Below are 26,223 nucleotides of genomic sequence, written 5' to 3'. Positions count from 1 at the left end.
AGAGGATAATTCCTGTTTCATATGTATAATTCCAAAATTCATATTTTCATTTAGGATAGACATTAGTTAAACTTGAGCCTTATTTTCTTCAGGCCAAGTGAATGATATTATGAATAGTTGTAAGGTTTCTGAAGTAGCAAAAAGTTTGCATGTATTATAAAGTGCATTTGCAAACTGGTATTTTTACTTGAGTAGTCTTTTTATAAAGTACTTACCAAAATAGGCAGATGTTCACAGATTAGTTTTGTACTAATTTGTATTGTAGCTATTTCCATCTCACTTCAGTGCCTGGTTTGCAAAAGCATTGTCAGAAATGATCCCAGAATAGAGGCTAGCATAATTTTATTCATTACTGATTTGTATTTATCCTGTAAATCTGTGGTTCTGCAACATTATGATGATGGATATGAGGACAAGCTGTTGCAAATAACGTTATATCTTCCTATTAAGTGCAGAAAATGTCTTTTCCCAGGCCAAACAAATTCCCTAAAGGCTATTTTCTCATTTTATGAACAGATCTTAAAAATAGAGAAGTAATTACTGTATTTGTGAGACAGGCATTTAGTTTCTGAATTACATTTGAAAGAAAAGGTAGTCGAAAGATGTTGACAAACTGGATTAAATTCAAATACCAACAACAGCAATAAGAGAGAGCTCTGTTCCATGAAGGAAGAATAAAAACATTGCCAGCTTTCAGCCAAATAGTAGCTGTTGGTGTGAAGAACTAAACTGAATATCTCTGCCATGTCTTACTCTGAGATTTCTCACTGGGCTGGAGGTAGGATAGTGTCTTAAACACATTCAGGTTGCAATGCAGCAAGGTGCTTAAACATCACCAGCATGGGACTGTGAGTATGAGCAGTGCTTCTTCATATCATAAGGATATGTGAAAACTTGGTGAAGGATTATTTCTCCTAGCATTTTTCTAATGAACGCTTCTAATTATATAATGAGAAATGTAACAAGGGAAAAATATATATAATTTCATTTTTTTAGTATTTTTAGTTTGGTGGTGGTGTTTTTTTCATACTTCTGAGCAAAAACTGTTCTTTAAATGGTATTTCAAGTGGTTGGGAAAACTTGTGTTCAGAGTGTTCTGATACTTCAGTTTTTGTTTAGTTTTTTATTATTATTGCAATTATTTATGGTTAGACTTCTTTTGTTTCTTTACTGGACCATACTTTGGAAAATGGTCTAAGAAAATTCAACTAATTTTATGGAAAACTGACTAGGAGAGAAGGATTAAAAACAACAACAAAACAGCAACAAAAAAACCAACCAAACAGGAACAACAAAAAAACCCAAACAAACAAGCAAAAATCCTGGGGTTTCTTCATAAACCCAGAGTACAAAGGCTAAAATTTCAGTTTAAGGAAATTTTTGCAATTTCCAAGTCTTTCCTAAGAATAGAAGAAAATTTGAAGTCTTCTTTAAAGACATTTCTTTCCACCAAATGTTTTCAGTCCATTCAAAATGCTGCTCTATGTTTTGGAAGTGTGACATATTTAAAACGTCAGATAGTAATTTCAAATAGAGAAGTATTCCATTCTGAGTATCTGAATTACATTGTAAGGATATGATTCCCAGAAAACTATTCTGATCCACTATGTATTTATATATTAAATCAATGCAGGACTTGGAACCAAGTCTGGCTTGCAGAAGGGCTCTGCCTGTTATTGTGCAATGCCACACGGTGGAGCAGTGCCTTTTCTGTAGGATTTTTTCCCCACATGTGTCACCTAAAGATCTCAAAACTTCTGTGAACTGGTATTTGATGAGAGGAAGTTTTTGGTGAACATTTTAGCTTCAGTGTGTTACTTCTATTAGTGCTATGCTGCTACTGGAGCAATTACAAAGTCCCTTGTAAAAAACACAAGAGGTTCTGAATGACAAAGGACAATTCTGACAAAGGACAAAATTCTGACAAAGGACAAAACATGCACTTTGTTGCATGTTTTGATTGCTGCTGTTCCAGCCTTGGACTACATTCATAATGACTCTTAAATTAATAATGTCAGTGAGAGCCTGCAGACACATTTCATTCCTTCCTTTGTGACATCGCAAGTACTTCTGTATTACAGTTGATGGTAAAGAAAACTTGTTTGTCCAGGTGGAAAAAGAACTAATATACAAAGCTGCATTTTTTTTTTTAATCTAGATAATAGTATAGCAGGGCAAATTATAATACAATCACAACTGAGAAGGCTAGAGAACTGACTGAAATAAGACTGGAAGAGACAAACAGAATTTGTACGTGCTCTGTATTTCAGCCTCAAAACCCTCAACTCTACCCTAGTTGCTGTGACCATACTAGTTTAGTTTATTTTTTATTTTCATATATCTCAAAGTGCAGTTAATTCATGTATTCATCCAGCTTTTCACTGTTCATATTTCAGATTCTTTCCTTAATTTGATTGTATAGGAAAAGAGGCTTATGTGACCATGCTGTGAGCAGAAGCTTGTGTAAATACATTGATCTGTAGGTGCTTTTCTTTGTCCTTCCTTAGTAAATTTTTAGTTATTGGCCCATTTGCAGACTTTTTCAACTTAACTGAAATACTGAATTCCTATGAGTTTCATGGAAATGAAACAGAAATGGACAGAGGAAAGAAATTATATTAGTTTCCCTGTTTGAAGAAAAAGTGACCCAAGTTCAGTTTTGGTGAGCCCCAAATCCCCTGGTGGACTCCATGGCAGTGGGAAAAGCTTCAAGCAGAACTAGCATTGTGAGATGGGAAGGGAGGCATCCCTACCTCTGATGCTGAGAAAACAACTTGGTTTTCTCTTTACTGCACTCAGGTGTTTTTTTGTTTTTACAACATGTGATTATTTTGTGTTTATTCACACCTCTGTTTTTTTTCTGAGATCGTTGTATCATCTCTTGGTACTAATTTATTCTTCTTTACTCTGCTCATATGTGAGGAAGAGACTGAGAAGTTCATGTTAGTCTTCAGCTCATCGAGGCATTTTAGTTTTCACATAAGGCCACTGTTAATCAGCAAAAGCTCAGTATCAATCATGTCAAGTCTCCATGGGTGATGCAACACCTGGAATTAGGATTTTAAAAAGCAAATTGGAGGTGGGGGGATTTATCTCTGTATGGCCAACCCACAGAGGCTGCTGTGTGGTGGCAATGCCACCTGTAGGCACATTTGAATTATATGTTCAAAGGGTGACATCAAATTACACATTTAGCCCTGTGCACTGTTCTGGTCACAACACAAAATACAGAAGCTGTCCTGGCAGTTGAGGCCATAACCCATTTGGCTGCACTGAACTAGAATAATGTGCTCAATTATGCTTCTTCTTATTCTGGATAAGGGCATCTTAAGCGCATCTCTGTAAAGCTTCACTGGGAAGGCTAAATGGTGTCTTAATCCTGCTTAGCATGTTGAGTGATGTTCCCTCTATACCTGAGCATAAATACATGTGTCTTACATGTAAGCAACGCAACTGTTAGAATCTTGCAGAAATGGTGGGCAACAAACTCTTTACCTCTCATAATTAATTAATTTTTGATAACAAAGTAGGTTCTGCTTATGGAATGGTTGTGGGCATTCGTCTTTTGGGGGATTTGTTTTTGGGAGAGATTTCAGGGCTTGCATCCTTTCTGCACGTGACTCAAAAATATCTGTAAGACTCTGGCATGCGTGTAGATGTTGGGGGTAGAAAATGCAAGTATGTTTGTGCACTGGAGTGGGTGTGTACTACTAGATCTGGCTCAGATTGCTTCAGGCTTAGTCATTAAAAGTATCCATTGACTTAGTTTGGGAACTGCATGATTTTTAAGGTTACTAAGAGAGTGGAATTAAGGGGATTCTCTAAGACCTCAAATATAAAAAGATTAATTCATAACTTTACAGGCAGCATTGAATAATCTGTTATGAATGTCAGCTAATGGGAAATAATGGAACTGTGCACTCTACTATGGAAGATGTCATGCTGCTTTATAGTGGAATGTGATATTAAAATTGGGGTAGGACCCTATCAAGAAAAACAGTCTATGTAGGACCAGTGTTTATGCTTATTAAAACTCTAGAAAATGGAAGCTTTTCTTTGGTAGATACCATTTGTGCTTAAAGACTTTCTTTCTCTTAGTCTTACTAAAAGTGCCTTTTGCCACTGAGCTATTTAATCTGCTCTTATTCTTGAAACACCAACAATATCTTTTGAAAAAAAAAAAATTAAACGGTCTTTCTCTTTCTTTAAATTGTCTTTAGTGCTAGCAAATTGGCAGTGTTGATTTATTTTTGGGTACAAAATTTAGTCACAGAATCACATCCAAACAACTTCTTTTCCCCTTTGTCTGAGTTGGCTGATTTTGTGTTTGGAAAAGCACACAATGTAAAAGGAGAGTAGTATCCACATAATTTCCATATGAAATTAACAGACCGTTTGTCAGATCAGAACTAAAATATTGTGTAAGAGACAAGTAAGGTAAATTCTTAGTTATGCATGCCTGTGCAATTTGTGCAGTATGGACAGCAAGGGCAAGCTGGGGAATAGCAGAATGTCTGCTGAAGGCCTGAAACTAAGACAGTTAGGAGGTTACAGGAGAGTAAAACTTTGATGTCATTCTGCTCCATAGCATAACATAATATAGAACATAACATAATGTAACATAACAATAAATCTTATCAGTTTCAGAAGAAAAAGTAATGGTGTAATCTTAATATTTTATCCTGATTTAAACTGAGCATCCTACAGTATTATTTTGGCAGGATGCTAGTAGTGTGTCAGCTGTCTCCAGGGGCCCTCGTCAAAAGGAAAGGAAAGTGTCTTGCTGTGCCAATACTGTAAAATAAATAACATTCTCGGAAGATTCATATGGAGCTGGAATACAGAGTGTTACTCGTTGTCATAAAACAGACAGAAAAAGGGTTGCATTCTAAAAGGCAAGACTTAGGAAATGACCGATCCCAGGGAAGGATAAGTCTGTTGATCTGGAAACATCATTTGAGAAAGAAATGATGAGCAAGTGTCCGACAGTTTGGAACTTACCAAGGGGCACATGTCCAAAATGCAGATCTATAGCTGAACTTCTTCCAAGCACATTTAACCTTGTTTGGTCTGGAAATCTCATGAATCTGAATTGTATTTTGTATTTTGATTTTACACTTATCAGTATTGGTTTTGCTTAGGCTGGATAGTAAATAAAAGCTGTCTAAAGAGCCTTTTTCCCCTATATTGATACTCTCATTTCAAGCTGAAACTAGTAAGCAAAATAGTGCATTAGTTACTTTTAAAAATAAATAAATAAAATGCAAGACCCAAATGTATGTATTGTGGGGTGACAACTAAAGTCTTATCTAGTTTCCTTGTGAGGTAAGTTTTGCTACCCGTTTCCAAACTGCAGTGAGAGTAACGAAACTCATGTCTCTCTTCATCACTCTTCACCACCCCTCGTAAATCAGAGTGCAATCAGCAATTCCAAACTGCTTACTGTGTGCCTACAGATATTTTAAGTGTTGCTTAACGAGAAGTCAAACAGCTAATCACAGTCACACACACTGTAGGTAATTTATGGCCATGCCAGCAGCTCTGCCACGTGCTCCACCAGCTGGATCCCACCGTGGAGGATAAAGGGACTGTTGGGAGTGTGCTGCTGCCCCATCCAGCTGGTACCCCATCTTTCCTCTCCATGGGCGTACATGTCAGCTCCATCCCAATTCAAAGCATGATTGTAGCTGAAGGAATGTACTCTACCCAAGACCTGAGTATATTCTGGATTAATTAAAATTCTGGAATAATTAAAAAAAAAACAGAAAGAAAAACTGTCATGAATTGGGAGGGGAGCTGGCCCTTTGATGTCCTTCTTCATATCATGCTAAACATGTATGTCTCAGTAATATGAAATGATATTTCATCATGTTCCAGTCATTAGCAGCTACTCCTGAGACAGGATTTGGATAAGGCAAAACTAATTTTTGAAAATTTTGTGTATTTTAGGGAAGGTTCTTACCTGGACCAGGGCAAGGGCAGGCTTTCAGGGTAAGTCAGAGGGTAGCACACATGCAAGCATCCTGGATGCAAGGAGACCACACCTTGGACTGTGCCCCACCTTTGTGAGACAGAGAATGTTAGCTTTAGGAGGATTTGACAGTGACAGCTGTTATACTTGTTTTCTCCTCTTATTCAGTTTTAAAATTGCTGTTCAGAACACAGTATGTTATAAGGCTTTCTTCTAGAACTGTTTCTCAGCTTTCTATTTGTTGTTTTGTCTGTGCTTCAGAAATTAGTACCATTTCCAACTCTCATTTTTTATCCCATTCACTAGGTGCTCTTTCTGTCACTCTATTTTTCTCATCATAACCCCAACAAATTAATCCTATTCCTTGCAGTCTTCAAAGAATCACAGTGTTGCTTTACTTTTCTAGTCACAAATGCCTGGTTTCTGCAGCTGAAGCAGAAGTTAAATGGGAATCCCCATCTGGATTTAATGTGCACTTGGCATGATGCCTCTGCTATTTCTTTAAAATTATTTCTCCCTTTTAAAAGCCAAGGTTGAAAGTCTAGTCTCGATCAAGTCAATAGGTTTTTTACCATAGAGTAGTGGGGCTACTGAATACAACCTCAGAATCTCAGCAGGTACATTTCTATTGTTCATTTTTACCCATGAACATCAGGTTGCCTCTTCTCCTGGATTCCTTCATTACTGTCTTCTTCACAGTACTGAATTTTAATCTTAGAAAATAGGCTTAAGGTATTCAGTCAGTTACCAGAAGTTGAAATAAAGCTCATGGAAACCAGGTTATTTTAATTGCTTTTTTAGGCTTAAAGATTTTTTGTCTTTATGCATAATCGAGACAATGTCTCTTCTAAATCCTCCAATTTTTTTTTCTACTTATAAATACCAGCTTTTTTGGTAAGAGAAGCCTGTCCACTTGCTTTAGCAGGTGGGTTGGATTAGATGATCTCCAGAGGTCCCTTCCAACTCCAACCATTCTGTGATTTTGTAATTAACAAATGTATTTACACAAGAAAATTTTACATTTTCCAGTCCTTGTAACTGGTCATGGTGAATAACAGTGATGCTGTCTGAGACCACAAGAACGTAAACAGCAAATTTTGAGGTCAAAACCAATATTCAATATCACCATTCTTCAATAGGGCAGGTGCCAGCAAAGGTGACTGTGAACCTGGGAGCCCGTAGCAGGATCCTGTGCAGCTCATGGCCTTGTCTCTAAGGCAGTTTGAGCATCTTCACAAGCCTTCTGAGAAACCCACCCATCCTGCTGTGAGGTTAGGAAGCACACGTATTAAGAGGGTTAATTTAGCAGAAGTCAATTTCCCTTGCGTTCTAGCTTGTCCGCAGTATTTCACTGGAGGCTAGGGACAGCTGAGTCTAACTCCTGAGTGATGCCCAATTACATCAAAAGACCTCAAATCAGCACTGTAAGTCGGACTGTGCTCAACAGCTGGTCCAGCATTGTGTTGAATTCACACAATTTATGGATTAACTGATAGTTCAGGGGCACTCACGATCATTGAATTTACACGCTTGCACAGATTCATGAATAGTATAACATATACTATAAGTCTGAGTGCATTCAATGAGAAATTCTCACAACTAGATCCACAAATAATGATGTTTATTAAAGCAACAAGTACAAGCTCTTTTAGACTGCCATTGAAAAAATGCAGAACCACTCTTTAGTTGCAAAATACACTTTTGCTGTAGAAAACACACATTAGTTGCAAGAAATAAATATTGGGACCAAATATATATAAATTCTTAGATAACTGTATAGCACTACTAATGTGATTACAAATACAAGCTTGAAGCCTAAGTGTCCTGGTATAACCAAGTGCACAAATCTTACCCAAAAGTGTCACTTTGGCTGGAGAAGATAGGCACAGCCCACTGACCAGTCCCAGAAGTCTTATTATGCTGCTCCCTTGACTTCTCAGTGATGGTGTCTTCCCTAACTTTTCCCTGCTGTTAGGGAATTTTATACTATTTTTTACATTTAGGCAGAGTTTGAGTGATTCTAGTCATATATACCTTTGTTATTGATTGGTGTAAAAACTCTTGCTTCAGCTTTTAAGGTAAAAACTTAACTGAGCATGCTTGAAAGTGAATAGTGGGTGTGCAGGAGGCAGTGTGTTTTGATATTATAATGAGATTATAATGAGAAAAGTTCATCTACTGGACAAATTTCTGGCTCAGTAACTAGCATTTTGGATGGAACTGAACATTTATCCTTTTTTATCTTCACACTGCTCTGCTCCCCTGTACCTCTTAGTTGCCAGCACACTGGGCTCCCCCATGCATGACCATACAAGAATGCAGGCCAGGTGGAGGGGGTGAAACCATATAGAGCAGATTCCTTCCCTGTCATGCAGCTGCCTTATATGCTGAAGATGTGGATAAAATTTTATTCTCAATAAATGTATAATTGATAATTAGTTTCAATAATTTCTCCCCTCCGTAATTATTCTATAGCACATCAAAGTAAAGATACCAGTACTGTTTTCTATAAAAGTGAGGCAAACGCTCAAGGGTTCAGTTGTATGAATTGTCTCAGAGGAGCACGGAGTAAGAAAAGAAAAACAGATGAATACAAAGAACTCAACCTAGGAAAAAAACCTGACATTAAATACTTTCACCTTCAATATTTTTTCCTTACAGCTTGATTTGTTATATCTTTGTTGTATCTGCTTTGTCTTGTAATTCCATTCCCTGCTATGTGCTCTGAGGTTTGTTCCTTATTTTCTGTCACCTTTTTTTTTTTCTATCTTTCTTAGGATCTGGAGAAATAAAGTTGTGAATACCCACAAAGCTCTAGGTATGGTGGTGACTTACATTACTATTGAGTTAAATTAAGGAAGAAGCTTAACAACACTTGTGGGATGACAGAAGCTGTGGAAGGCAGGGGATCATATGGTGTACTGGCCTCCCTCATATCAGTCTCTATCTTTGCCCATATATGTCATTTAGGAGGCCACTGCAATCTCAAAAGTTCTTTTTAATGTGACATTTTGAGTCTCTTTTAAACAAAAGGACTTCTGGGAGCAAAATGTAGAAAGGAAGTAGAAGATAAAGGATTTAACTGCAGACATCCTCATTTGTTCCTAAAGAACATGTAAATAATAATACCCGAAAGCTTTATTTACATGAAAAATAATCCTAAACTTCATGTAGAAACACTGTGAGCTTTGATCAGCTGTTGAATTTGTTCTATAGCAGATATTTGGTACCCATATGCTGGTATTATAAAATACTAGTGTATTTTAACTGTCCTTCAGGCTGCCTCTTGTGCCTGCACAACCTTTGTAATTGAATTTGACCCAGAAAAACAGCATCTTCTTATCACTGGGTTCACCAAAATGTAAAGCAAACATAGGAGTTCCCAAATGATTATAACTGAAATATTTTTTACAAAATGTCAGCATGAGCTCCCATAAAACCAACAATTTGATGTGTTTTTCCATACTTGCAGACTTCAGCCATTTGATGTGGTAATAAACATCCCCAAATCTTATGTCATTGATTGTTTGGCTTCAGTGATGATGAAATATGGAAAACAAAATGAAAGAACATAAACTTTGTCTGAGATTTATTTGGAGACTGTGTGTGAAGCATACCTGGCTTTTCGTACTTATGGCACCTGACAGAAGGGACACATTCAGCCTCCGCCGTGTCTAGTTTATCTTGTCAGGGTCTGAATCAGACAGGGGAAACCTTTCAACCTTGTACTTCATTAAATTGTAACCAGACTGATAAATCTGTTTATTTTTCTTTTAAATGTGCCCTGGCTTCCATAACAGAGACAGCTTGCATCTATGCTGATGAATGCTTACTCCTCTCCCATCACAGACCTTCATGGACACTTTGCCAAGAAACTTGTTTAATTAATTCCTCAGCTTTTTTTTTTTTTTTTTTGCCAGCACCTGAAAGCTTGCAACTGGCCTGGCTTGAAATGCCTTGGCAATTTTACTAAGGCACTTACTTTGATAGCTAAAAATGACCTTCAAGAATGATTAATGCTGTGTGGGGGTTGATGACATAAATCTGTTAAAATGTGCCTGATGTACAGTTTCACATGCAAGACTGCTATAGCCATATTCCTGTACTAACACAGTGATGTTGAACAGACTGTAGCAGATACAAAATCTGAAAACAAAATGAAACAAAACAAACAAACAAAAAACACCCAGAAGGGTTTGAATCATTTTTATGGATTTGTTACTAGCAAAATGCTTCTGGTGAGAGAATATAAATTTGATGAAAAATAAGAAACAGTGGTCTTAAGGTACATTGGGACATAATCCATAACTCATATAATTATAGTGATTGTACCTGAGAATGTAGGTACTTGCCCTAGGAATAAAAGTCTGCTCTTTCTGTACTGCACTATTTGTAATGCAAAACAATAACAAGATACAGTCAAAAAGGGGATAACAGCCCAATTCCTCAGCCCAAGAAATATGCCCATCCTTTGTCTTAAGTGTATATATGCGAATCTGTTAGTTGCTAGTCATTTTGGATGTATATTTTTTAGAAAACATAGGTGAATTCCTTACCAACCTTAAAAAAAAAAAATCATAAGGAGACAGAAGAAGAAAGGATGTACTTTTTACTGTACTGGTAAGAAACAAACTGAAGTTGTTACTCCTAAACAGAGAAAATGCATGTCCTACTATTTTGCCTTTGCGACCATGGGAAATTAGCTGAACAATTAGATTTGCAGAAGAGCAACTGGATACACTTTCTAGCTAAGAAGTCTCATGGGAAATTACGTTTATGACCTTTTTGTTGTATATTGTCATTGAGTCTCTATCAAACACTGCTTTATCCCAGTGTGATTTCCTTTGCCTTCAGAAAAATTTTGGATAGGCTGACAAGGGGGAGATGAGTGTCCTATAAGTACTTAAAATACAGTGCTCTCTGCCAGATCATCTTTTCCATTGCACAGATCAGCCAGCATGCTTCCATTTACAGCCTCATCCCTTTCACCAGCTCCCATGTCCGCCAATGTTACAGGTTTTCATGGCTGCACAAAGCTGGAGAAGCCTTCAACTGCAATTTTAACAATAACATAAAATAAACAGTCTCAGCACAAATAGACTATTTTAGTTTCCATGTCTGACAGTTTGGCACCTTTCACAGCACTAAATTAACTTAAAACATTCATCACTGCACATGCTTTGAGAGAAGCAAAACAAGTACTAAGTAGGATTTGAGACTTGGTAAACTTTCTATTTAAGACAAAACAATCATTTAAACTGACAAGGAAAGGCTGTGAAAACAACTGAGAAAAATAACTTATTTCTATTTAAGACTCAGCAAATATTAAGAGAACTAGAAATGGTACCAGAATGGGTGTTGTGCTCTTCTGTAAAAATAATTTTAAAATGACAAGACTGATTTACATAAAACTTTGAAAAACCATTCTGCATCCCAGCCTTTCCCAAATGAGAGTTTCGTATGCCAAGTTTCAGCTCAAACCATTTTTTTAAGGAAATCATTCCCTAAAGTACGAGAATTATGTAATGAAGTAGTCATATCTTAATCCTAGATGGAGTTTTATGTGTCATTTTTTTAAGAGAACAAAGTGTAATACAAAAAACTTTTGAGTGCAGAAAGAATGTACACATTCTATCAAAATTGCAACACGTGCAGAATCTTAAAGAACCTTAAAATGGTAAAGCTTTAAATCATGCTACTGTGTCTATATCCCAAGAGATAGTTTCCCACAATACAAAAATAATATTGAAATTTTTGCTAATGCTTACTAGCCTAGTAAAAAGCTTTGTAGGGTTTTATGGGAAGAGAAGGTAAAATGTCATTTGTCGTATGTTTTTGTGAGAAGTAATAATTCATAAATTAAAAGGAAACTTCGCAATTCCTCTTAAAAGATGAATTTGTATGACTTATGACAATCCACACACGTTTTGGCCCTATTTAAGATTTTCCAAGTGATTCAGGCTAGGTGGAAATTCTCCAATAATTTTGGTTTTAGTTCATCAACATCAATTTATTGAGACCTTGTTGGCTTCCCATGACCTGAGAGTCTCTACTCAGTTACACCTTGTTGAAACTGCATTATGGTTATGTCCCTCTATGGGACAGATAAACAGCATGACTTTCCTGACTATAAATAATAATAATAAATTATAAATAAACCACCAACAAAAAATGCCAAACAAAAAAAAAAAAAATCCTCTCAAACCAAACCACATTTTATTTGTGTTCTGACACAGGAGGGTTTCCAAAGTGGAAACTTCTGATACGCCTATGTATTTATCACAGAAGCTAGTGTTACTGAAGTTTGAAAACAATTTGTTATATTCATGTTCATGAAAACACAGAGGTTTGTTGCTAGGATTTTTACTTTATGCTGTCTACTTGATCTCTATGCTTGTATTAGAAAATAACATTAAGGTGACTGGCAATACTTTTATTTAACCTAGAATTCTTTAGGGGTGCATTACAATGAGCAGTGGATTTGAATCTTATTCTAAACTCTGGAACTTGACAAACATGCTTGGAACAAAGAGCTAAAAATCTGCTGTAAAATTGTCTGGTTTGATTTTCCAAGTTCACTTATGAAAAAAGCAGGCAAACAAGATGAACAATGAAAAATGTGGCTGACTAAATTATTTCTTCAACATTAGTAATTTAAAGTGTTATGAACAGTTCAGACAAACTAGCCTTCTCTTCAACAATATAAATGTCTTTTACATTGTCAGTTGCACAGAACTATGTGGAGTGGCCCTGTTTTTTTGACATGACCTTCTCTTTTGACATCGCTGAATCTTTGCTTGCCTTTCCTATTATTCACTTTTTAACCAACATAAAATAGCCAAATATGTGGATGATCTAGTTCATCCACACCAGAATATAAAAATCAATTCAAGGAACAGGTAGAAAACCATCTCAGATTTTTTCCTAAATTGTGTCTCAAGACACTTCACTACTCTGGCAGCCTCACTTATTTAAAGCACCAGATTCATACAGTAGCTTTAATTGCATCTTGGAGTAATGTTGGAGAGGATTTAAGTGGGGTTATATTCTGTTTTATCTGATGCTTCTGTCCAACCTTGCTGTAATCCCCTTCTTCCCTGATCATTGCAATAAGAGAGAATTTATTATAATCATAGGGAGGGGGGGAAAGAAATAAAAATAAACAGTGACATCTGTTCCTAAGTTTTCCTTTTCTCAAAATTTCTCTATTACTTCACTTTCCTGTGTGTTTCTCTTTCAGCCTAAAAGAAATACAAGACCCTTTTTTCTTCCCTTTCTATATAATTTTATATTTTTGCAACCAAGACACAGAAATATATGTTGGCACTGTTTTTTCAAGAAAACAAAGTAATAAGACTGTGTGGTGCCACACAAGATAGACTGAAATACCACTTGTCACTTTTCGACTACATCACTGCAATGATCACTTGGGTAATACTGCCACTTCTCATATATATCTAATGTCTACCTAAAATGCTGAAAAATCTCAATTTCGTGTCACTTCTTTCAATATCACCTCTCTTTAGGCTCCCTCGGAAATAAGCATGCAGTTTATCTTGCCAAATTTGTGCCAAATCCAGTGCTCTTGAGTACTTTGACAGGTCATTAGGGTTATCCCAATCCAAATAGGATACATGAGTCAAAAAGGAATATAGTGTATCTTTAAAACCACACTTATTTTAAGTCAGGGGTTTGGTTTTGATCCTCTCACTTTCTGTTCTGTATCCCCATGCTGTTTAGTGATGCCATCTACAAAATTAAGATCCTCTGCCTCCCTGTTCTTTGGCGTTAGCTGTTGGGAGGACTGCTTTGTGCCCAAAACCTGTACTTTGTAGACCTATTCAGCTCTCCCACCCATCAGTACACTGTGTCGTGCCACTATGATCCAGGCTACTCTTGACCTAGATCATGATCTCATCAAAAAGTGTCTTTTGTTCACTACAGATCAGTAAAAGAAAGCAGGAACTGGTAGGAGCCAAACAAACCCCATTCTTCAGCTGAGAGTGAGCTTTGCTCTCAGTAGAGGGCAGCACCAGCAACAGTATCATAGAAATTAACCAAAAAGGATTATTCTATATGCTTGCACAATGTGTTAATCAGCACCTTGTAAATCAAAAATAGTGGAAAAAAAACAGCCTAGAGCAGGACTTCTGAATACACTTGCACAAGATACCTCTTGTGATAGTGGTAGAATAAGATCACAGGCTCCACCCAAGAGCTATTTTCAAGTATAAAGGCCTGGTTTTGTGAGTACCCAGAGAGATGGGGTTAGTAACACAGGCTAGGAAGAAGACTCCAGCAGCAGAAGTTGTTAAATTATAATTGTGTTAAATAAATGACCTGGTCAAAGTAGTTGTAGTGCTGTGCGTGTTTAACATGCTGTTCAGTCAGCATTAATCCTATCAAACTGGGACATTAACTTCTACCAACACACTTAGGAACAGCAGAGTCTTTCAGTATTGTCTTTTTTATGGCTTTGCATTGGTAGTGTGGCAGATTGCAACCCCCCTTCCTCCTTCAGTATGGCACATCTCCCTCTTCCTCTGCTACTTGAGGCTAACAACTTCTTTTGTTTGGCCCAGAGCACCCTGGCTCCTGGGACATTAGAAGAAGGGAGTGCCAAGGCACACTGAGCCGCGCCCAGTGTGGGGGATGTTTGGAGGCTTCAGGGGCACCCACAGCCACTGTGGGGGGTGCAGAGAAGCTTCTAGAGTGCCTACAGTCAGATCTGATCAGATAAAAACGGGCCTCTCGTCGAGACCCAGCCCCATTTTTTGTGTGGGGGTCTCTCGGAGTACGAGCTTAGCCACTGCCGCCAGGAGAGCCCCCCCTCCCTGGGATGGAGACTCCGCTTGCCTCGCCGTCACGGGTGTAAGTAAACCTTCTCGCAGGATTGCAAGTATATTTATACTTTTCGTGCACATATGCACGTATAACTCTCCGTGCACATTTGCACGCGTACTTTACATTATTTCCTCGCACAATCACGAGTGGCCGCCGAGAGCCCCTCGCACAATCGCGAGTGTATTCTCCTCCCGTGCTTCCACATAAGCACGTGTAGGATTCCGTGCACACTTGCACGTATAAGTAAATTAACTCTTGGAGGGTTGTGAGCGTATTATAAATTTACTCTCGCGGAATCGCGAGTGCACACTTTCCGTACTCACTACGAGTACGTGTATCTCTTTAAAAATAATCCCACACCGTGTTTAGGCAAGTGTGTACTCCTCCGGGGCTCGGGGATGGCTCCGGCATTGTTTTGAGTGAAGCGACGTGCATGCACTCTGTGGACCGCCCCTCTCAATAATTTCCTCAACTGATATCCGAACCTGTATTTAAGTCACTTTTGGAGTGCTAAAACCCTGTTCCTCGCCGGTCTAATAAAAATTGTTTTTGGACCTTGTTGTCCCTTAAATTGACCTGTGGGTTGCCTCCGTGACAGGTAGTCATCTTATCAAAGTTTGGTTTGCTCCAGTTTCTATATTTATTTAATACCTATTAAACTCCACTGCACCCCAATGTGTGTTTGTGAACTGCAGCTGTGAAATTAGAGAAGGGTTTCCAGATGCAGGTTTAAATGGCTAGGAAGCAAAAATGTACTAAGCAAGTTACAACTATCCTGTCAGGCCATCTTGGAGGCCTACTACTATTATCCACACCAGTAGCATTCAGCAAACTATCCACTTAACTGGCTATAACTTTAAAATCTCCTTCCCTGTGAGACTAGCTGTAAAATCAACATGTGACAAAGCACCAGGATTTACTTCCAAAAGTACATGAGAACCTCAGTGAAAATGCTACCTCTAAGCTCGTTTTGCAATATGAAAATCAAAGGTCTCTGCTTCATCAGTGTCATAATGCCTTGATAGTGATTACTTTTGTACAGCCTGCATGATCTGGAAGTGTGGCTGTATCCATGTACCACGATCAAGCAACTGTAGACCTGGACTCCACAACTTGATCCTGGGCAGTGTGACATCAGCCACTTCTGGGTGTTCCTCCATGCCAGGCGCTTGTAGCTGTGGCAAGCTGATTTTTACCATTGCTCTCATTTTTCCATTCCCATTTTTTAAAGAAAAAACTTTGCTTTAAGAAAGTAAAGTTGCCCTTTTTTCTGGACAATACCATGTTCACAATTGCTTAAACACATGCAGTCCTGCAGGTTTCTGCCCAATATAACTGACAAGCAACCTTATGCATATATATAACAAACTCACCAGGTTTTAAGTTAAAGTGAGAAAAACTAATTGGCTGAAGGGTAAGCATAATAAATTCTGGGGGAAAAGTGTAGCTGATCCCATCATAGACCAACCAGGACAAGAATGTGCTACATAATAAACTAAGTGTTACTGTTTTCTACAATCACTCAGGCCCTGCATTTTGATTAATTGCAGATTCCGAATTACTGAGAAAATGGCAGCTAATTACCCCTAACACCTTTGCAGGAACAGCTTGGAGGGGACTATGAAATTAGCACTCTGAAGCCTGAGTTAAATATATCATTTTAGCTTAATGGAATTTAATAATATTGTAATTCTAACGTATGTTGCACAAAATTAATAGCTTTTAATACTGAAATACCTTTATTTGATCTGTCCCATATTTCATGCACACTGACATTTATTGATTTCTTCTGAAATAACCATCACTTCCAGAAACTGGAGGAGAAACTTAGGAGTGCGTATTTCAGGCAGGCCATTATTCTGAAACCAGCAGCCACAACAGAGGTATGACATGCTTATCCTGATAGCTCGGCTGACTTTTTCCGCCCTGTCTTTCCCAGGTTGATTGTAACCCGTCACAATTCCAAAGGGCTAAGCTGTGGTTTTCCATCAGAGCCCTTGGAGGAGACCCCAGCCTGCCGGCCGCTGGGACAGAGCTCAGCTGTGGCCACCGACGGTCCCGTGAGCTTTGCTGGAAGAGCAGCCAGTGCCATCGTGTCACCTCATGGTACTGTCTGCAGCCTTAGAGCTGCTTCATAATTGAATATGGTGATCTGTTTAGACAGTTAAGTGGAAATCCTCCAGAGATTAAGAGAAGGAAGCTGCGGTAAATCCCAGCCATTCCACAGCTGTATCTATGCTGGGCTTGGAGTCACAGCTGACCATGGAAAGTTTTATGGAGATTTTTGGAAACGTGGGATGTGCTGAAATTACATCTTTTTAACCAAACCCACTGGGTGGCGCTAGGCCGTGTTTACCACAGCTGTAAAAGCCAATCCTTGCTTCTTCACCAGTCTGATTAAAACCTGCACGTTATTCATTAAATTATAATTTGTTTGGACACAGGGGAATAGAAAAATAATATCTGATGTCTTTTTACAGTTTGATAGGCTCTATGAAAATTAGAAGGGAATAACTAGGCTAACAGAAAACAGATGCCCAAGAATTATCAAATATGTCAGTTTAAGTAACAAAAACCCTCAAGGTAGTCAAGTTGACTGAAAAATGTTGAACTAGATTTTACACTTAGGAAAATACGTTTACATACTAAGGGAAAAACAAAACAAAAACCAAACAAACACCACAAACAAACAAAACCCAAAACCAAACAAACACTGAAACAGAAAAGTGCGTTACAGTACATCCCCGCATCCAAATAAGAATTGCGCTCACACAGCGTTGGATGCTTTTCAAATTCAGAAGATAAAATGATCCCTGCTTACATTATGGCCGCAGAAGCTTTGTAGAGTTATCTCCAACCCAGATCCACAGCATTTATGAGTCCTATGTTGCTCTCTCAACTCAAAATTCAAGAATACTTTGTGAGTCTTGAAAAAGGCTGAAATGCCCAAACGTAGAATATTGGATGAAGCCTGGATTTAGGTCCTTTAGTTCAGAAACAATATCTGTAGTAAGTGATTCATTTGAGGAAAGGGAAGACTAGTAGTTAATTTATAAATAAATAAAACAATGTATTCATCCTGAAAAATCTGCTTGCAACTTTAAGTAGGGACAATGGGACATTATAAGCAAACATACAAGCCCAAATATAAGGATTACTTCCAGACACATACCTTAAAAACAGAGGTAGTAAAAAGTTTGAACAACAGGTACCAGATACAGACACTGTATTTTATAGATCAATACATTTGGGAAAAAAAAAAATAGGGATGATCAAATATATTCCATTTCATTATCAGATTTACTACTTCTTATGCAGAATTGTATCAGTGGAAGAAAACTCATCGGTGTGTCCAAACTCACAGAACACATCAGACTCCCTTGATTTCATATCTCCTTAGGTTTTGCCAACTGTAACAGTCTTGTCTACAATTAAGTGAAAACTTTCTAGGAAAAATCTCACTTACTGAGTAGGATACTTGGGTAAATTTTATCAACACTTTCACCTTTCATTGACTCCTGACTACACTATTGTTTTTTCTTCAAATTCAGCAGAATGGTTTTAACAGCATATGAAAGGCAGAGCAAAAGTAAGACACGTGAAATCAATATAACTTGTAGTGTCATAAAATATTAAAGGTCCACTATTCTGGAATCTGCAGTATCTACTGTAGATGTTAACCATTTTTCACTGTAATTCGTTTTATTAGTTTAGAAATTGCATTGTGACGTAATTTGCACAATTGGGAGCTGATGCTTCCCATCCACTTACTCAGTACAACAGAAGTTATTTAAAATACAGCAGGCATCTTTACCCAGACCTGCCCAAAACTCCATGTGAGAGGTTCATGTATTGGTACATCTCTGGTCCTGCAAGGGAATCACTGCACCCCAGTCCTGAGCAGAAAAATGGTCCCATCCAGTTGGGTGATGCTAACACAGATATCTGTCTCAATGGCTGAGCCTGCCCTAGACCTGGCAGCACACAAAGCTATGCTCTCTCCTCCAACTTTGCCACGGCCATCTCTCAGTTCAAGCCAATAACATTTTGATCCACTGTTTATCCATTGTTTTGTTTTGCTGGGCCACTCCTTCAGCAGAACTCTTGAAAATTTTGTCCAAGTTTTTACTTTCCTCTCAGAGAATATGTCCATAATTCTCCCTATAAGAACAGGAATCATGCTCAGCTGGAACAGAAACCTTAAAAGAAAAACACCAAAAAGGTATGTTTGTTTGTTTGTTTCTTTTTTTTCCTGATGATTATGTTAAATCTTTGCTGTGCACTTCATCCTTTGCAACTACTTTTCCTGAATTATTTTTGTTTTTAAATTTGTGGATATTGTATTTGAGCTAGAGGCTACCTTGTGTGTTAGGTGAGGATATAAATTAAAATCTTGGACCAAGAGATGAAGTATTCTTCAGCAAGTTGTAAAAACAACATCAATGTGCAGTTGGTAAAGCCATCAGAGTCCCAAGCTGAAGGATACAGCAAACACAGTGACCTTAGCCTTTCTCTTTTGATTTACAGCAGTGTTGAAAAGTAACATAACCAGGTGCCATGGGGCTCCAAGAACAGCTGAGTCAATGTATTGTTTAAAATGTTAAGGATGTTAATTAGATTAGCAATTTGATGTTGAGACCTGCAAACAGAAGTGTGTGTGCTCTCTGAAACTCGTTCTTCTGGCCTAACAATTCAGGAAAGATGAAGCACTACACTGGAGAAATCGGTGAGGTCCTACTGAGTCCCCAAATCCTTATCACAGCAGTTATGAGATAACAAAGGAATTATCTGATTTTAGAGGTAACAGGCATCAGCATTCATGAACTGTTCTGTATAAGCACAACAACTGGGACATGAATGTCATTCGCACTGGTATATTCCAGTATCAGGTCTGCTGTCAGATGCTAATAATTTTTTTTATTAATGGAGTAGTGCCAAATCAGAAATGTTCGTAAGAAAAATTGAGTTGCTATTACACTCCTAACCTACCTACTGCTCATTACCAAAGTACCTGAGCATCTTATATATAAATTAAGATGACTAGTAAAGTCTTTCGAAGATTTCAGGGAGTCCCTGCTGCTCTGCCATGGTCTAGGCTGAAAAGCAAGAAAATTAGTACATAAAATCCTGTAAGACTTTTTTTTAATCCTGTGGGACTACAGTTCTCTTGAACTTTTGGCAAATAGTACAAATGACTGCTTTAATGATATAACAAGATATTAGGCTTTCTCCTTGTTATACAGTTTATATATTTTTTTTAATTTCAAAGCAACTATACTCCTTCTAAAATCTTCAAACAAATCTATAATCTTTGCCATTCAGTATCCACAAATTACTGTTTGAAGTGCTCATATATACACTTATTTTGCTGAACTAGGGATACAGAAAGGAGGGAGAGATCTGCTGAATCTGCTCTTCTTATTGCCACATCGGTTTCTGCAGAGGTCTGGCAGGCCTCATCTTGTTTAATCTTTCAGAGCCCAGAATAGGTCTCCTACATGTTACTATTGCAATTATAAAGCAGGCTGTCAAATGAAGCTGAATCTTTAAACCAGTCCAGCAGCTGGAACTTCAAACTTGCAATTTTTTGTGGAAAAAAAGTAAATGGAATTCTAAATTATGGAGGACCTTACTGAAACCTCCCAACTAGTCCTGAGTTCACAGCAGATAAAAGCAGTGTAAATCCCCTGATGTCAGTGCACCAGTGTCCTTTCACTCTGGCCAAGTGGCTGGTGGTAGATTCCTTGATATCGAAACATCCAACTTTTGCAGAAAGAAAGAGATATGATAAATTCCCTCAGCTCCTGTAGGGAAGTTCTGGTTCCAGAGAATCATCTATTGCAGAAAGGTCTTGATAGTAAGCTATTAGGAACTTGCATTTCTTACTTACACATCCCAGATGAGTTCCCAGACTCTGAGACTCCTGGCTAATTTGGAGGGAAAAGGGGGTTTGTTTTGGTTTTTACCAGGGGTGGGGGCCAAAAAAACCCCACAACTGTTAAAAGCTTCTGTCTTCCAACAGAGTAGGACAGAAAAGCTTCTTTCCCCATTCTTGTGGTCTCATGTGCTCACAATGCACGATGGAGCCTCCATGTTCACGTGGGGGTTACAGAAGTTGGTAACTTTATCCCTGTGATTTCCATGAAACAAATGAGAATGATACAGTACATCTCATTCCCACTTCTCATCCACAGGCTCTTTTGTGTACATCTCTGACTCTAATTATCGTCCTGCATGTCCTGAGCCATCTGCAACCACAGAAGGCTCATGGGCATTTTTTAACATGTGCCTGGTTTAGGAAACTGCTGGAAAAAAACAAAACAAAGCAAAACAAAAAAATCAGTGCCCTAGGCTGTCTTCTGAGAAGATTAGCAAGTGCAAAATACTGAAATGAGAAACAGTCACATCAATACCAACAGTATTAGTCCCAATAGCAAGAAAAGAATGATACTGCACCTGTGCCAGGTTTAATTGCTATGAAGACTGTGGATGGCTTAGCTTTGGCATTTTCTCATCAAACCAGAAAAGAACAAGCTGTATTCATGGCTTCTCAGTCTGCCTCTGTAGCAGTAGAAAAATATTCCTGCAACGAAAAATGAACACATTTCAGGGAACCAGTTTTTAATGCATTGCGAATACAAAGGTCAGTTGCAGTTAGTACTGCCAAAAAGTGTGATGGCCCATTATAATTAAATGACTACTTCTGCACAGCCTTCAGCATGGTGGATATAATGCCAAACATACATATATAGGGAAGCAAAGTGTGGCATTTTTTGTAACTGCATTTATAAGCTTTGTGATGAATTCTGCACTTCCTGCACTACAATCCTATGGAAGTTCTCAGAGTTTTGGCTTTTATCAGAGGCAAATATATATTTTTAGAAACTATTCAGACAAAAATTGCAATTTAGAAGATCCTCCAATCTGAAACATAACTCAGGACATGAAGGATGAATCATCAGCCACCCAGGCACTGAGGAACTGTGAATGCCACAGTGACATACATAATTGTTTAATATTGTTTCTTTTGAAACAATGGATGGCTGTTTCTCCTCCTTCCAAACAGGCTGCTAGCTGATGATTACATGCCAAAAATAACTGCCTTACGCGTGCACAGATATATAATGTCATCAATCCATCTAAGAGCTCCTACACCTGATACAGTTAGGAATCTTTTATTGTCATCTTCCTTTTTCATACTTCTACTAGTTTCGTCTCCTTCTCCTCTGCTCCTGTACATACACATCCTTTTATAATAAATACTGATTAAACAATAGTTGGTGAAATCCCAAGAAAACCATTTTTTTCCTGAGAGCCTCACATCTCACAAAGCTGTGTTTCAGGTATATATGGGTAACGTTGCTATGTAACCACTGAAAGGTGTGAAAGTGCATGTGTGTTTGTGTTCATGACTGCACACAGCACTAAATCCTCATTGGTGTCTCTCTTACTGCAGCATAATTACTGTAGTTTACACCAGTCAAAAAGCTCTCTTTTATGCACTAAATATTTTGACAGTTAAATCAGCTGGACTAACATTCACATTTTAATGCATCTTTTCTATCTAGGCAGCATTTGCAAATGCTCGAAAAAGACCCCTGGTTTGAAAATAAAGACATTATGTGCACTATTAAAAAGAGCTCCATTAATAGATTTCCTATTTTTATAAAGTTATAAACCGATACATATTAATGGAAAGCCATTCTTGAAATGTTAGTCAAAAGTGATTGTAGATCATGTATATTAAGTGCTTTGTGTATGTGTTACTGCCTGCTGAGATCTGTGGAGCCCAGAAGGCAAAGAGAATCTCGAGAATAATTACCAATAGTTAAAAATAGTTTTTACTTCAAATTTTTATGTTGTGTACAAGGGTGTGTTAAACAGAGGTTTTACTTAATTAATGTTTTGCTTGGTAGCAATGAGAAGATTTAGCTAGCTACTCCTACATGTAATTCTTTCTCAATTGCAAATATTGAATTTCTTGTCATCAGGAAACCACACCAGTTTGATGGGCTGTACATAAAAGCCAAGAGTCTGAGTGAGTGCCAGGAACTGAGCATCCAGGAGCACCACAACATCCCCCCTGGGGAGGCCTGAGCCTCAGAACTAGCTCATGGACAGGGAAGTATACGAGATTTAAAATCAGTTCTCTGCTTGAACTATGAATAAAGTTTGAAAAAGTCTTATGTGATATTGCACCACTAGAGACAAAAGGAGAAAAATAATGGTTTATATAATTACCCAAGGCATATCCTGAACCTAGCAGCTCCTTAATGTTGAGAGAAGTTATCTGTCTGTCAGCTAAGGAGCACAGGATATTCTGGTGTGCAACCCCAGCAAAGACCTAAGGGTCGACAGCCTGTTGCACCCAGACTAAGGAAAAATGGACCAAGATTGTGATGAATTCTTACTCCCCCATAATCTTGGCTGGAGGAGATTAGGTGGGTGCAATGGCATCATTTAGCTGGGGATTGTTCCTTTCATTTGCCTGGTTTTAGATTTTTAAATATCCCTTGGCTAGGCTTTACTCTTTGCTTTCTGTGACTGCCCAGTAGAAGCAAAAGTGATTTAGTGAGAGGGAAAAAGCACTCATTTCCTACCACAGGAGTTATACCTCCTGCACATTATCCCGTGTATACCGGGCAGTCACAAAACCATAATCCTGAAAGTGTGCCAAGTGTACAGCGTGTTGAAGGCTGCTTGCCACAAAAAAAAGTTGAAGCCTTACCCCAGTGGATGAAGCGGGTAAGAAGGGTGGGTAGGGAGCTAAACCTCTTTCACAGAGTTGTTTAACATTTCAGAATACACTACTGGATTTGCAATCAGTTTGGCAGTGGAGTCTTATAACCAAACAGACGTCTCTTTTAAGAAAACCTTTGTATGTCTGAACAGAAAGATGTTTGTCCTCAAGCAGGAAGCCTAACGGAGAGCTTACACAGCGATATATTTTCAGTCATGTGGCCAGGACAATAAACATGCATCTTTTGATCTGCGTGGCAACAGCACATGAGTTGTAGTTTATGCCAGGATAGAATGAGATGCAAATCTGCCAGGAGTGAGTCAGTACTCTGGCATGTTTCTGCACATCCTAAATTTCACCAGGCTGAGACTAGGGCACTTCAAATAAATGTCTAAAGAACCCATAGAAGTATTCCAGCAGGCATGATGTTTTAAGCCCTTATGTCAAAACACAGGAACATGTAGTCTATTTTGTATAAAATATTTTTTGGTCTTCTAACTAGAAATTAAAACTTGTTAAAATGTGTGCTTCTGTAGGCATACATTTACCAGCAGTCTTTTCCTCTTTATCTGATGCAAAGAGGGGCAGTAATACCTCTCCAGGGACTACAGAAGGCACGGGTGGAATTTTAAATTACCATTAAAAGTTATCTCTTGTTAATTGCTGTCACATTCAAATTTGAGCAATACCCTCTGACCATTTAATAGCAGTGCTGCCATTATATCTTGTTGTCTTATGGCATTATACAGCTAACCACACTGGTACATTATTTCCTAGACCGCCTCTGTTTACAAATCAAAGTGCCTTGCTTAAGCGCAGCCTGCTGAAATGCAGCCCTGTTATTAGGAAATATGAGTGGGCTGAAGTGGGGATCCCTGTAGAGTTAACTTGGCAGCCTTCAAGGTCCTGGCTCAACCTGGTATTAAAAGTGAGTCATCAGTTTACCCACACAGCAGGCTCTCACTTTGTACTTTTCACTGCAAGCAGCTCAGCAGAAGGCCAGGAGATCCAACAGTTGCATCTCTAATTAATAACCAGCTGAAAGGAACTCCTTGTTAAGGAAGACTTGGATTTTTGTTGCTGTTGTTGTTCAGTGTTAAATGTTGAGAAATAGCAAAAGCACAAGTCAGGTCTACCACCTGGAAGGCTGATGTGCTGTGTATGTGTTTGTTGCCCAATGCAGGCTGATTCTTTTCTGCTCCAGGTCTAGGGCTCTGCATCTGCCTCAGCTCCTTCCAGTTATTTTTGTAACTGCTAGGAACTATTTGCATCTCAAAAGTTTCATTCATGTTAATTTGAGACTAGCTCTTTTTCCCTAGAAGATCCACATACTGCCTTGTTCTCCTTGAGGGCCTCAGGCAGAAGGTATGCCACTTGAGAAGCAGAGGAATCACATTACCATAAAGGCTGCAGAGTGAACATCCCTTCCAGGTTAATTGATTAAGGACAGGTTTCCCTTCTAGTATACATTTTAAATATCTAACTAATTGTTCTTTCATGCAGTATTTTCTTGTTCTATATGTTTTGTAGCACGACCAGGCAGCATGTAAACATAGCATGAGAGCTAGAGTGGACAGGCTGTTTCCTGTACTCTGAAGCTGTCTCGATACTGATCTTGCTTTTTTCTTGACTTTACACCAGTCCATCAATCACATTTATATGCTTCTCAGTAATTGAGGTAACTCTTCTGTCTCTTTTACAGCCTAAATGAAAAGTTCATGATTTACATATCCACTGATTTATAGATACGTTTTATTGAAAGATATCTCCTTCAGATAGTTTGTACTTTTTGTTCTTTTTGTCCCCAACTTAAGGCAACATCTATATGACCTAGAGTTAAAGCATGTGGATTTCAGTGGAACTTGGACATCTAAATACATGTGCTTTCCTGAAGCAGAGCCTGTTTTTTGTCAATGTTTTCTGGTTCTGAAGAGAACAAAAGTCAGTGCAATATTTCATTAGTGGTCCTAGTATAGTTGCATAGCCATGTGGGGAAAAAATAATGTTGCAAGTGTACAAAAAAAGGTAATGCCAGAGTTGTCACAGTTACTCTGACTGCAGAATTCACATTTAACAAATTCTGTGTTCCCTAAATCTAGATTTTTTTCCAGTGCCTCTTTAATTTCTTTGATTTAGTTCAAGATACAATAGTTTTGTGTACCTTTCTCAGTCTGGTCTCTTCCTCTTTATGTCTGCAACAGACAGAATTGTTGCTATTCATTTCATGTTATTAATTTCATGACAATGCTACAGTCTTGTTTCAAGCAACTGCAGACCCACTAAATGCAAAAACATGCTTTAGTTTTGCTGCTATTCAGTTTTGCTGATACTCAGACCAAACTTTTTCTATCTGTTTAGATCCTCCCAAAAGCAAGGCACTAGAATAGGAGGAAAATAAAAATTATGTTATATATGACACTGGTAGAAGAATGGAGGGAAAGAAACTGTGGAAAATGTGTATCTTCCTAAACAACCAAATGATTTGGATTATGAAAACCAGAGTGTCTTATGTCAAGTACCTCTTCACCCTCTAAGTGTGCTATGAAATATGATCACATCTTGAATATGCTCTTTCTTAAAAACAACATTCTTGAACATATAAACACTATTAATTGTGTCAAACTTGGAATCTGAATCCTGCAAACCCTTTCTTTGTTAAACTGAATGA

General features: G+C 38.1%; 1 long non-coding RNA gene across 1 annotated transcript in view; it reads right to left on the bottom strand.

The window, feature by feature from the left end:
* Nucleotides 1-5,808: 5,808 nt before the first annotated feature.
* The window catches only part of LOC135578452 (uncharacterized), a 33,909-nt gene continuing 13,494 nt past the window's right edge, over nucleotides 5,809-26,223 (bottom strand). Inside the window, exons 2-3 of the long non-coding RNA XR_010470064.1 lie at nucleotides 21,272-21,398; nucleotides 5,809-6,061 (exon numbers count right to left, since the gene is read on the bottom strand). This is a non-coding gene — a long non-coding RNA (uncharacterized LOC135578452). The remainder of the gene's footprint in view (nucleotides 6,062-21,271; nucleotides 21,399-26,223) is intronic.

Source organism: Columba livia, chromosome 2 (assembly GCF_036013475.1).
Source record: "Columba livia isolate bColLiv1 breed racing homer chromosome 2, bColLiv1.pat.W.v2, whole genome shotgun sequence".
Taxonomy (NCBI): Eukaryota; Metazoa; Chordata; class Aves; order Columbiformes; family Columbidae; genus Columba; species Columba livia.
Note: the sequence above shows the minus strand (reverse complement) of the source record. Positions and strands in the feature narration are given on the sequence as shown.